The sequence below is a fragment of the Anolis sagrei genome, chromosome 4 (genome assembly GCF_037176765.1).
Source record: "Anolis sagrei isolate rAnoSag1 chromosome 4, rAnoSag1.mat, whole genome shotgun sequence".
Classification (NCBI taxonomy): domain Eukaryota; kingdom Metazoa; phylum Chordata; class Lepidosauria; order Squamata; family Dactyloidae; genus Anolis; species Anolis sagrei.
In genome coordinates this window covers 231,874,844-231,886,925 of record NC_090024.1, presented here as the reverse complement: position 1 = coordinate 231,886,925, position 12,082 = coordinate 231,874,844, and the positions used below count along the sequence as shown (strand labels likewise).

Sequence of the window (12,082 nt, the reverse complement as noted above, 5' to 3'; positions counted from 1 at the left end):
CAGAGGCGGGAGAGGGGAAAGGCAAGATGGAGAAAAGGACCTGTTAAAATTCAAACCTGATTAAAAACAACAACCAGGCTTCCATTTTATAGTACAGTAGAGCTCTTTTTCTTATCCTGCAGACTTTTGTTTTGAGCCCCAGGAATGGAGAATATGAAACAGCAGCTGTCCCAATTCTCCTCTGGGGAATATTTGGTTGCTGAGTGCTGTCTCAGTGAGGATTATTTCAGTGCATTAAACAGCCCAGCCAAAAAATGGGTAACTGAAACAATCTCCCCACCTCCTGCCTTGGAAACAGTTTCTCTGATTCTGAGAAAATCCAAGTTCTGAATTAGAATAACACAAATGGGGTTGTTTGCTAGGCCAAGAGTATCCCAGATCTTGAGATTTCAGGGAAATAACCTGAGACCAAGTCATTGACCCTTTGTGATGTCACAGACGCCGAGGACCAAACTATGTTAGAAGGTTGATGCTATAATGTGTAACCTCTGGTTGTGCCATTAAACATGACAAATTAAGCTTCAATCACAATTGCATAGAGGTTACAATTCAAATGAAGGAATGCCAAATCTAAATAATGAAGAATACAGACTCAGGCACACACACTAGTTTTTCAAGGCAGTGAGATTGTTTTTATCCTTTACACCAGTGTTTCTCAAACTGTGCTTCTCCTGGTGTTTTGGGCTTTAGCTCCCAGAAATCCCAGCCAACTTTACCAGCTGTTTGAATGTGATTTTCCTGCTTCTTGGCAGGGGGTTGGACTGAATTGCCCACAAGGTTTCTGCCAACTCGGTGATTCTATGATTCTATGTTAGGAATTGTGGGAGTTGAAGTCCAAAGCATCTAGAATAATAGTTTAAGAAACCCTGCTTTACACTGACAACTGAGATCTACATATCCTTTAGCTGTTCTAATCTGCATTAATTCTGCAGTGTAGATGCACTTAGACTCCCCTTTGTCTATACCAGTGGTTCCCAACCTTTGATCCTCCATGTGTTTTGGACTTCAGCTCCCACAATTTCTACACCAGGACTGTGGTACAGCTGGCCGGGTGTCAGCTGCATTAAGATCACTACTGACCAAAAGGTCATGAGTTCTAAGCCAGCCGTGGTCGGAGTGAGCTTCTGGCCAATTTGTGTAGCTTGTTGTTGACCTTTGCAACCTGAAAGACAGTTGCATCTGTTAAGTAGGAAATGTAGGTACCACCAGGTTACTGTGTGGGGAGGCTAATTTAACAAATTTACGAGGCCATAAAAAATCTCCAGCAAAAGCATGCGGGGAATGCGGAAAGTACTTCATCAGTGTCGCAGATGGATGACAAAGCAACAGCTCCCCTGGTGGCCAGAAAATTGGAATGTTAAATAGCCTCTGACTGTCTATCTATATGTGTTGTGTGTTTATGGCATTGAATGTTTGTCATGTATGTGTACATTGTAATCAGCCCTGAGTTCCCTGCGGGACGAGAAGGGCGGAATATAAATACTGTAAATAAATAAATAAATAAATAAATAACAGCTGATAAGCTGACTGAGATTCCTGGGAGTTCAAGTCCAAAAAATCTGGAAGACCAAAGGTTTGGAACTGGCAACATCAAGTGGCAAAGGATGAGGTGGGATTAGTTGGATCTATGAGCAGTCCCTGTTGGTAAGGAAATCCAGAGTGTGATTTCATATCTTATGGCCTTATACCTTATTTCCTCCTGTCCTCATTGCGAACCTCCTAGAGACATCTGGCAGGGCTCTTCTTAAATATTCACACATTAATATAGATTTGTCCCAATGCAACAGTTCATAAATGTAGTCGATAACTCTCACTCAGTATTTTCCATGCGTGGAGGATAGCTTAATCTATACCAGTGTAATAACATTTTATAAAGGAGGTGCTTGACTGATAAATCTAAGTTAGGATTTTTATATCAACTACGCACTTCTCATAATGAGTTTTAAATTTAATTTTTCCCCCTGACAGCAAAGTATACGCAAGCTTTTTGAAAAGAACCCTGGGACCAGAAGAGGAGGAAAGAATATTGTCATAAGAATGCAGAAACTACCCTCCCCCCTCATGTGTGTGTCTCCTGTTTTAAGGAAAAGGGTGGGAACCAAAGGTAGAGATCCTATTTGAATTTGATAGTGCATAAAATTCTGCCAATAAAGTCCAGGAGGGTAATAGGAACCAGATGGACGCTGTGGAGAAAGAAGTTTTTGTGGAGTATCCCTTCTGCCAAATTGTTGCCATTTATATCTGGGTGTGAAATACTGATATTTCTAGTTTGTTAAGACCCAAGAGCTCTCTGGCTGAGAATTATGAAAGCCACTCCAAAAACTGCAGATCCAAGAATTCCATAGGATGATGCCATGACAATGAAAGTGGTGATAGGGCATGTTAAATAAAAGAAACAGTTGGTGAGTGTGTTAACTTAAAATACAAAGCATGAAGCTGGTTGGTTGGGCCACACCTAAGAAGCTAGCTGAGCCTGGGAGTTTTGGCAACAGTTTCATATTTAGGTTTTAGCTTGCAGACAGAGAGAGACAGTTCTTGCTTCATGAGCTGATGGAAGCAGATCTCCCAAATGGAAATCTAAATACGATTTGAATAGATTTCTAAAAGCACATTGTGTGAGTCAGCACAACTGTTCTCATGATTGTATATATGTTGCTCTGCATTATATCGACTAAACTTCTGATTCTTTACTGACCATCTGCATGACATATTTTCTTTCTCTGGCAAGAGAGTGTGCGGAGTGGTAAAATGTGAACTACGCATGATTCTCGTTCCACCAGAAGTGGAATAAAGTGCTGCAACGGTGCCAAATGATAAAATCCTTGGAACTTATTTTCAGGAACTGTGTAGGTTAGTTTTCAACAACTAGAATGCCAAAGAAGCCTTTAGAACATATTAATTACTATTATTATTTTTTCATGGGAACTCTACCTTCTTTCTCCAGTGCCATCTCACTGATTTCTGTATTATTCCAAATAACTACACCAAGGATTTGCGCTACAAGAACAAAAGCCCTGCAACAATATTCTGGTTTGCTCTCTTCTTTTGGAAATATTGATTAAATTTCCAGTCTCTGTTGTGAGCACTACATTATTGTTCTGTTCCACCGTATTTCAGGCATGTTTGACTGGTAAAACCTTCACGCCCCTTACATGGTTGCAAAGGGACCAGAGAGGTAGACATGAATAACAGACCCAACTTCCCACCTGTAAATGGGCTCATTAGTTAAGGCTAATTGTCTCATTAGAAAATGGTGTCTGCAGAAATGCAGGGATAATTTATAAGATTTCCCGCTCAGGTAACCAAACAGTTTAAAGGGATGTATTTAAATTAAAGAGACTACTGTAAATAGCAGGTTGGAAAGCATACAAGAGGTAATTCTAACTGTCTCAGACACAAGTTGGTACGGTGACACTTAGTAATTTATATTTCATCTTCACATACCACTGGGAAACATCTGAAGGCTTAATTTTTTTTGTCTTATTGTGCGTGTACAGGAAGGAAATGCTCAGTTTCGGAACAGTTGTCCTCCTTCAGATAACATTACATTCAAGGCTATTCATTAAATTCCAGATGAAGGTTTTGCAAATTATTGAAGCTATAACCTTTCATGATTTGTTATTTTAAATTCCTTAAATTTACATGTGTGTATACAATGGGTCCTCCACTTTCACAGAGGTTAGGGGGTAGCATCTCCACCCATTAGTATTAAATGACCTTGCAACATTCATACTTGCTTCAAGCAAACAAAAGTTATTTCTCCCACCCTGAACATCCTACAGATATGTAAACCTCACTTGCCTAGTTTCCAACAGACCTCACAACCTTTGAGGATGCCTGTCATAGATGTAGACAAAACATCAGGAGAGAATGCTTCTGGAACATGGCCATACAGCCCAGAAAACTTACAGCAACCCAGTGATTCCAGCCATGAAAGCCTTCAACAACATGTGTTTTATTAAAACTTGAGTTCTCCGTTTCATATTTGGGCACTGAAGACAGAGGAAGCCAACACATTTTGTGCTTGATATATATTTTGATGTTATATTTTTTCAATCGCACACATACGTATTAGCAACTGCTTCTCCACCTAGATTAGTAAATATGAAGCAGCAGCTGACCCATAACTTTAGGTTATGGATCTGTAATTGCAATACGAATGCACACCCCTGTCATCTTCTTCATCATTAGCATCTTCTTCGTCATCATATAATGGAATGTCAGGGCAGAATACAAGTAAAATCAATTTAACAATTGTCTAAAGTTAAAAGACAATCAGAATAATTGAACGGACTAAAAACATTTTAAAACAATCAAACAAGTTTTTGCAATCCAATATAGCATACCATATTTGCACAACTTCTGCGAAAGTGAAAGTAATACAGCATTTTTATCAGCATAAAACCACAAATAGGATTCTGACCTGCAGCTCAACCCTCTCAAGATGGAAATGACCATAGAGTATTTTTAACCAACCACAATGAAAAACCACAATGCTGTAGGGAAAAATTGATCACCTGAAATGGTTTCCAGTGGTTTTGGCTGATTCAGGTATGGACTGGGTCTTATTGTACTTAAACAGACATGTTATTTAACTGAAACTCCAGTTCAGTACAGAGCATGTGTTTTCTTCGAAGCTCAGTCCTTGTCTTTGTTAAAAGATTTCAACTTTTACAACTTGGACACATTTTTGTTCAAGATTCTGAAGAGCTACTACAAGATAAAATGAACCTTTACATGGTTTCCATGGGCCAGTGATCTTGAACATTTCACGGAGGAAACCTGGGGCTTATATAAGAAAACAACATCAGAATGTGGTCAAGGTAGAAAGGGTTATTAATAAGGAAGAACACACAAGCTAGGGCAGGTTGCTAGTTTACTCTTGCTTGAGTCTGTGGAAGGGCACAATTCCCCGCTTTCCCCCATCACTGAATTAATTGGGTGCAAAATAAGTGTGCATTTGAACTCAGTTTCCAACAACCAAGGTTTATTTATTTATAATGTCAGAAGCAAATTGAGGGTACAGTTGTACTGTATCTTTGACCAGTAGCTGGCCACTTGGAGTGCCAATGCTGTTGCTATAAGAAGGTCCTCCATTGTGCACGTGGCAGGGCTCAGACTGCATTGTAGTAAGTGGTCTGTGGTTTGCTCTTTTCCCCACTCACATGTCATGGACTCCACTTTGTGGCCCCATTTTTTAAGGTTGGCTCTGCATCTCGTGGTGCCAGAGCACAGTCTGTTCAGTGCCTTCCAAGTCGCCCAGTTATCTGTGTGCCCAGATGGGAGTCTCTCATCTGATATCAGTCATGGATGGAGGTTCCAGGTTTTAGACTGCCACTTTTGGACTTTTGCTTGCTGATGTTTTCCTCCGAATATGTCTGTGGTTCTTAGAAAACAATTTCTTGATTTAAGGCATTGGTATGCTGACTGATATCTGAACAGAGGATGAGCTGGAGCTGTCTCAGCCTTGGTCCTTTCATTACTGGCTGCTACTTCCCGACAGATATCAGGAGGTGCAATACTGGCTAAACAGTATAGTTTCTCCAGTGGTGTAGGGCGTAGACATTCTGTGATCATGCGGTATGTCTCATTAAGAACCACATCAACTGTTTTAGCATGGTGAGATGTGTTCCATAGTGGACATGTTTACTCAGAAGCAGAGTAGCAAAACACAAGGACAGATGTCTTCACTGTATCTGGTTGTGATCCCCAGGTTCTTACAAAGGCCAGTCAGCTTTTGTAAGATATTGTTTCTATCACCCACTTTTTGCTTGATATTTAAGCAGTGTTTCTTGTAGGTCAGAGGACGGTCCATGCAACTGAGGTAAAACAAGCTTGAAATAGGATAGTGGGAGGGTGAACCAGACATTGGGACATTTTAAGAGCCTTTGGGATGACAATGGGTTAACTGAGATTGTTCCTGTAAATCAGGACAGTTGGAAGGTATGCAAAATGACTCATGAGGTTGGCAACACCTCATATAATGTTATCTCATGACATACAAAGATCACCATTATTATTTGATGTAATTTCCTCTAGGTGTTGTGATTCAACCTGCCTCAGTTCCAACCAGAATGATCAGAGGATGATAGGAGGCCTAGCCCAGCAACATCTGGAAGGGCATAGGTTCTTTATCTCAGTGTACAATATATGTCAATGCAACCCAGAAGTTCAACAAGTGCTGAAGATGCCAATGTAGGTATTTTCGTTCACAGTAATGCTGCTGAAATTTTGTAGAACAGATGGCTTCTTGAACTGGAAGACTCTCTCACTTTGGAGTCTGGCAGCCAGGAGAAACTGTTTGCTTTAGTCTGCCAATAAACACTGCTTTATGATAGCAAAGATGCACCCCAGACTGCTGTTTAGAGAAATCCGGGGTGAATACATATTAACTGAATAAAGCTTAGTACCTGCAGTTTACTTCCTGACTAAAACTCAGTGCGGGGAAGGTTGGAGACCATTTAATTGAAATGTGGACATTTTTGTCGGCAACATCTGGCAACGTTACATCTCATTGCACACATCTAGGAGAGCTGTGTTTTGGCACTGGCATTTCATTTTCGCTTTGGACATTTCATCCTCATTATTATATAATACATATTATGGCGGTATCGGTTAATGGATTTCTTCCCCCTGGCTCGACATACATTAAAGGAAGAGGAAAACTGCACAGCGGTTGTATTGAAGGAAAATATCACAGCAGGAGATGTGTAACATGGGCAGATGTTACAAATGAAATGGTTCATGACAAATGGGCTCAAGCCAAGCTGACAGGATACCTGGCAAGGGTACCTAAGCCATACACCTACCCCAGAGAACACATGGATGCCATGAAATGTAATGCATGGTGCATCAAAACCATTTTGCTTGACAATCAAGTCGAAGCAATAGCTGTTTGTGCTATCACTATTATTCCCTCTCAGGTGGTTGAGTGCTTATCAATTTGGAAATGAGAAGGAGCTATGAAAAATTAGAAAGTGATTTGTATGTGTTCAGGAATATCTCATGTTACCTCTGGAAACACTTCTGAAATGTTTTAGTTTTATTTATTTATTTATTTGTGAAGGAGCTGTAAGCTTCCAGGATACAGAAAAGAAATAGTGAATTGCTTATCAGGGCCACATTGGAGCTACTCTGTTGGTCCATCTGGACTTAGTTCTCTCAAGAGGCAGAGGGATTGGGAGGACCAAATCTGGTCCAAATCTGGAGTAATTATTGAGATTGCACCTAACTCCACCTTCACCTTTCTTGACTGGAAGAGTTAAGCCAGCTAAGGATACAACTAACACCCAGAAGAACAGCTTCTTTACCTGCTTCTCATTGTCCTAATCAGAATGAGATGGTGTAGAAAGCTGGTTTTGACTTGGGTCAGCATATGGAGAACAGGTTCCTTCAAGGACCAGTATCCAAGGTCATGTGGCCAGCATGACTGCATGGTGTGCCATTACTTTCCCACAGAAACTGTACCTATTGAACTACTCACATTTGCATGTTTTCGAACTGTTGGGTTGGCTGAAGTGGGAGCTCATGCTGCTCCTCGGATTTGAACCTGAATATGATAATCATACGTATCATATGCTAAATTGTTTGTTGTTACCATAGGTAAGGGTTGGAAACATTCACAACTACATATTCTACATAATTGTTGCTGTGTGCCTTCAAGTAATTTCTGACTTACAGCATCCTTGGACTGAATGTAATAAAGGGGTTCAAATTACTGCACCACGTGGGCTCTTTCTATATAGCTACATCTGGGTAACCATGTAACATGTCCTAGACTGAGTCCACCCACCTTCAAAAAGGATGGTGTTTCCATCCTCCTTCTGCCAGAACGTGCAACAGGGGACCTGTTCTGATTGCTGCAGCTTTGATCACTGGTAGGATGTGGTGGGAAATATCCTCCTCTTTGGACATTGATCAGAGCTAACAGACCGCATTTGTTTAATCCAGCTGCTGGCTTTTAATGTGAGCTGAGATGGCATTTATGCAGTATGAAACAGTACTGAACAGTACAGCCAACCAGTGTTTGCTGGTGTTAGGATGCATCCACATTGTAGAATTAATGCAGCCTGGTACCATTTTAGCTGCCCTGGCTCAAAGCTATGGATTCCTGGGTGAGGAACACTACAGACCTTGTCCAAGTACAGTAGATTATCACTTATCCAACCTTTGCTCATCCAACATTCTGTATTATCCAACACAGTCTGCCTCCTGCCCGGATCCACAGCTGTTTCAATACGTTGTGATGTTTTGGTGCTAAATTTGTAAATACAATATTTCTTGCATAACGTTACCATGTATTGAACTGCCTTTTCTCTCAATTTGTTGTAAAACATGATTTTTGTTGCTTAATTTGTAAAATCATAACATACTTTGACTTTTAATAGGCTTTTCCTTAATCCCTCTTTATTATCCAATGTTTTTGCTTATCCAACATTCTGCTGGCCCATTTATGTTGGATAAGCGAGACTCTACTGTACAAGAAGTGAAGATACCATCACCAGGGGCTTTGAGGGAAGAGGCAGTATTTGTTTTCCTTGCTGCCTCTGGCTCAGCTCCTGGGGATTCACTCCTGGCAGAACAGAGGCCCTGACTCTGCAACTAGAGTCCAGCAACAACACCTGGCAAGTGATTGTTGCACTCCAGGACAGGAAAGCCCTCTGACTGTAAACACCACACTGTTGATGGGAAAACAATCCTTTTTATTGAAGATAATTAAAAAGCAGCAAGTAAAAAGCACTTTAAAGAAATAGGTAAATCCAATTAGGTAAGAAGATAAGCAGGAGCAAAAATAGTCCAAGGTAAAGTTCAGCAAAGTCCATAAAAACAAATTCGACACTTCTTTAATATAATTCAGAAAACCAGGAAACATTAATCCAAGGCATGAGTAGGCATTCATACAATCCAAGAATCCAAACCATGAAACAAGAAATACTTAAGCAAGAATCTTCCCAGCAAGGCTTTCTTGAAACAAGGACGAGAACTACACTTGATTTCAAATGATGCTTTATCTGACCATATTTCCCATACTTTGAACTTTTATCCCCTATTTAAGCTATCCCAAGCACTCAGAAATTGGTTTCACTTTAACTGAGATTCCCTTATCTTTTTCTGTTGGATTCTGGCAGACCGTCGAAGGCACTGTTCGGATTGTCTGTTTTGACTAATCTCCTGCCATCAATCTATTTGTTCATTAAGTTCTGCAGGTGAAGAGTTGTTTTCAAGCCCCAAATCCTGGGAACCCTCTGGTAACAATTCAGGGAATTGTTACAATTCAATTCATCATCCCCACACCCTCCATGGATATTATTACAGGAAACTACACTTTGAACAGGGATCTCTTGGTCATTCTCTGCATTAATATCCTTGACCAAACTATTGCCATCTTGAAACTCATTGACATCACTCCCCACATCCAAAGCACCCTGATCCTGAAACACAATCACAGGCTGAGCTCCAACAGTGATAACTCACAACTGACTCAGGCTGCGGGATCTTCCACAATCCACTTATGATAGTACAACTGTTAAAATCTGTGTTCCTCTGGACTTTCACCAAACAGATCAGTAATCTGCTGCTATTATCAGATAAGACTCCCCCCCCCCCCCAAGGACCTCATATCACATTTACCATCCCACAAGAAGGCCCAAGATGTATTTTGCCTTCTCCAATCTGTACCTAGAGAACATTGTGTTTTGAGGGGATTGGGGAGTGATGTGGGTGTAAAACGAAGGCCGAAACACTATGGAGAGGGAGATGGGGGTAGTGGGGTGGGGAAGGGGTCTACGTTGTTATATTGCAGCAATATCATAACACATAATAATTGGTTTTTACTACATATATGTTTTTTTCTTAACTTTTATAGTTTAATGTGTATGCTTGTTTTTATATGATTGTTCATATGGCATTGAATTGTTGCCAATTTGTAAGCCACTTTGAGTCCCCTTCAGGGTGAGAAGGGTGGGCTATAAAATAGTAAATACATAAATAAATAACTTCCAGTGAGCCATGACAGTCAAAGCATTGCCAAACTGCATACTTCTAATGTGGATGTTCACCTAAAGTGATATGCTTTTGAAGACGCTCAAAATGGAAACACGTGCAATGTTTCCCAGCATAATGCTCACTGAAATCTGTACAATACTGTGTGGGTTCTGTGCTAAACTCATGCTAGTTTATGTCATCACAAGGATTCGGTCACTGTCTGAGGCAGTGTTATGATTTTGCCCACTTCAGTTTTGATTACTCTTACGTCTGATAATGCCAAGTTATTTGTGAATGCTATACTTGTTTGGGGTTGAACTGGTCTCACTGTGATGAGAAGCTGAAAGATTAAATTGCATCAGTCTTGATTTTAAAGCAAGGTGATTCCAATTTGAGAAAGACAAATTGAACATTTTTTTTATAAAAAAAGCTTTTCTTTTTGACAACAGGAAATTGAAATCTGCTATTTCCTTTATTTTTCTTTTTTTAATGAATGCACTGGTCTTTGGCAATTTTAGACTCCAGGGTCTGAAAAATTCATTATTACTAACTTCCATCAAGAGCGTTCACGAAGCCAAAATTACTTAATCACTTCCATTTCGTTTCTTGTGTACACTTCAATTTGAGAAAAAGAATTATCTTTTTGAATTGTAATTGCAATTAATTTTTCCCTCCCCCCCTTTTCTCCCACAACAGAGTATGTTACAGTAATTAGATATTTTAGAAAAATGAGTTATATTCATTCAAGAAAGCTAGCTTCACTTTTACATTTGATTAATCATATTACCACTGAGGTCTGAGGTTTGTCTCCAGGGAAACTTTAATGACCTCATTTTAATCCTTCTTTTAACCACGAAGAAGGTGTAAATGAACAAATACAAAATTATCATTTTGGTCCCTTCCCCATCTCAAGATTACATCTTAAGCAGGCTCCCCTTCTTCCTTTGTGGCTGACCTATTTTAAAGAGACAGTTTATCTAATTCTAATTAAATATTGGGTGCAATCAGACCTAAAGTGAGGTTTGAGCCATCCATGATAACTGAATTTTGGTTTAATCTTTATGGATTAGATAGTCTTTCAGAAGAGCATTCCATTTTTAACATATTTGTAGTTGAAACTAAAACAGAACTTTCCTGTTCTCAAAGCCTACTCTACATTTTAAAAAAGGATTATATTGCATTTATGCTAATAGATCTACTCCTTCCATTGAACTGAATGGAGAGGCCTCTGGTGTTGCAGTGGATTAAACCACTGAGCTGCTGAACTTGTTGAACAAAAGTTCAGCAGTCCAAATCTGGGGAGTGGGGTGAGCTCCCGCTGTTAGACCAAGCTTCTGACAACCTAGCAGTTCAAAAACATGTAAACATAAGTAGATCAATAGGTACTGCTTCAGCGGGAAGATAATGGCCCTCCATGTAGTCATGCTGGCCATGGGACCTTGGAGGCATCTATGGACAACACTGGCTCTTTGGCTTAGAAATGGAGATGAGCACCACCCCCAAGAGTTGGACATGGCTAGACTTAATGTCAGGGGGAAGCTTTTACCTTTTACGAACTTAATTATACTGGTCAGGTTGCTTTGTATCAACATAGCATTGATGAGTGGGATTTAAGGGTGTATTTCATCACCATTTTTTTAAAAAACAAAGTAATAAATAATTTTCAGCCATTTTATTTTTTACATAGAAATACTGCTTTCAGTGCAAATCAACCCTGCATGAATCTTGTGTGGAATGTCCCAATTGAAGAATTTTCTGTGCAGAAAATATTACTACCCAGGGATAGTCTTTTCAACACAGAAAAAGACCTTTCCTGTGCATAAAATGCTCTTTCTATACAGAGCAATCACATACAGATTTTGCAATTCAGGATTATTTTCATCAGGGTCTCTTGAATCTAATAGAAAAATTAATATGCTTTTCATCATTTAAAAATATTTTCAAGTATTCTTTCTATTACTAGTGTGATTTCCGTCGTGACCACTGGGTAGACCTATTTTTGGACATCTATGAACAAAATGTCAGGGACTACCTTTACCTTTATCTTATGCACAAAATTAGAATTTAGAAACTTGGGTAAAATGCAGTACATGCTGAT

General features: G+C 39.7%; 1 protein-coding gene across 5 annotated transcripts in view; it reads right to left on the bottom strand.

Moving 5' to 3' along the window:
• The window catches only part of CDH4 (cadherin 4), a 938,653-nt gene that overhangs the window by 72,296 nt on the left and 854,275 nt on the right, over positions 1-12,082 (bottom strand). The gene's annotated exons all lie outside the window — the stretch shown is intronic.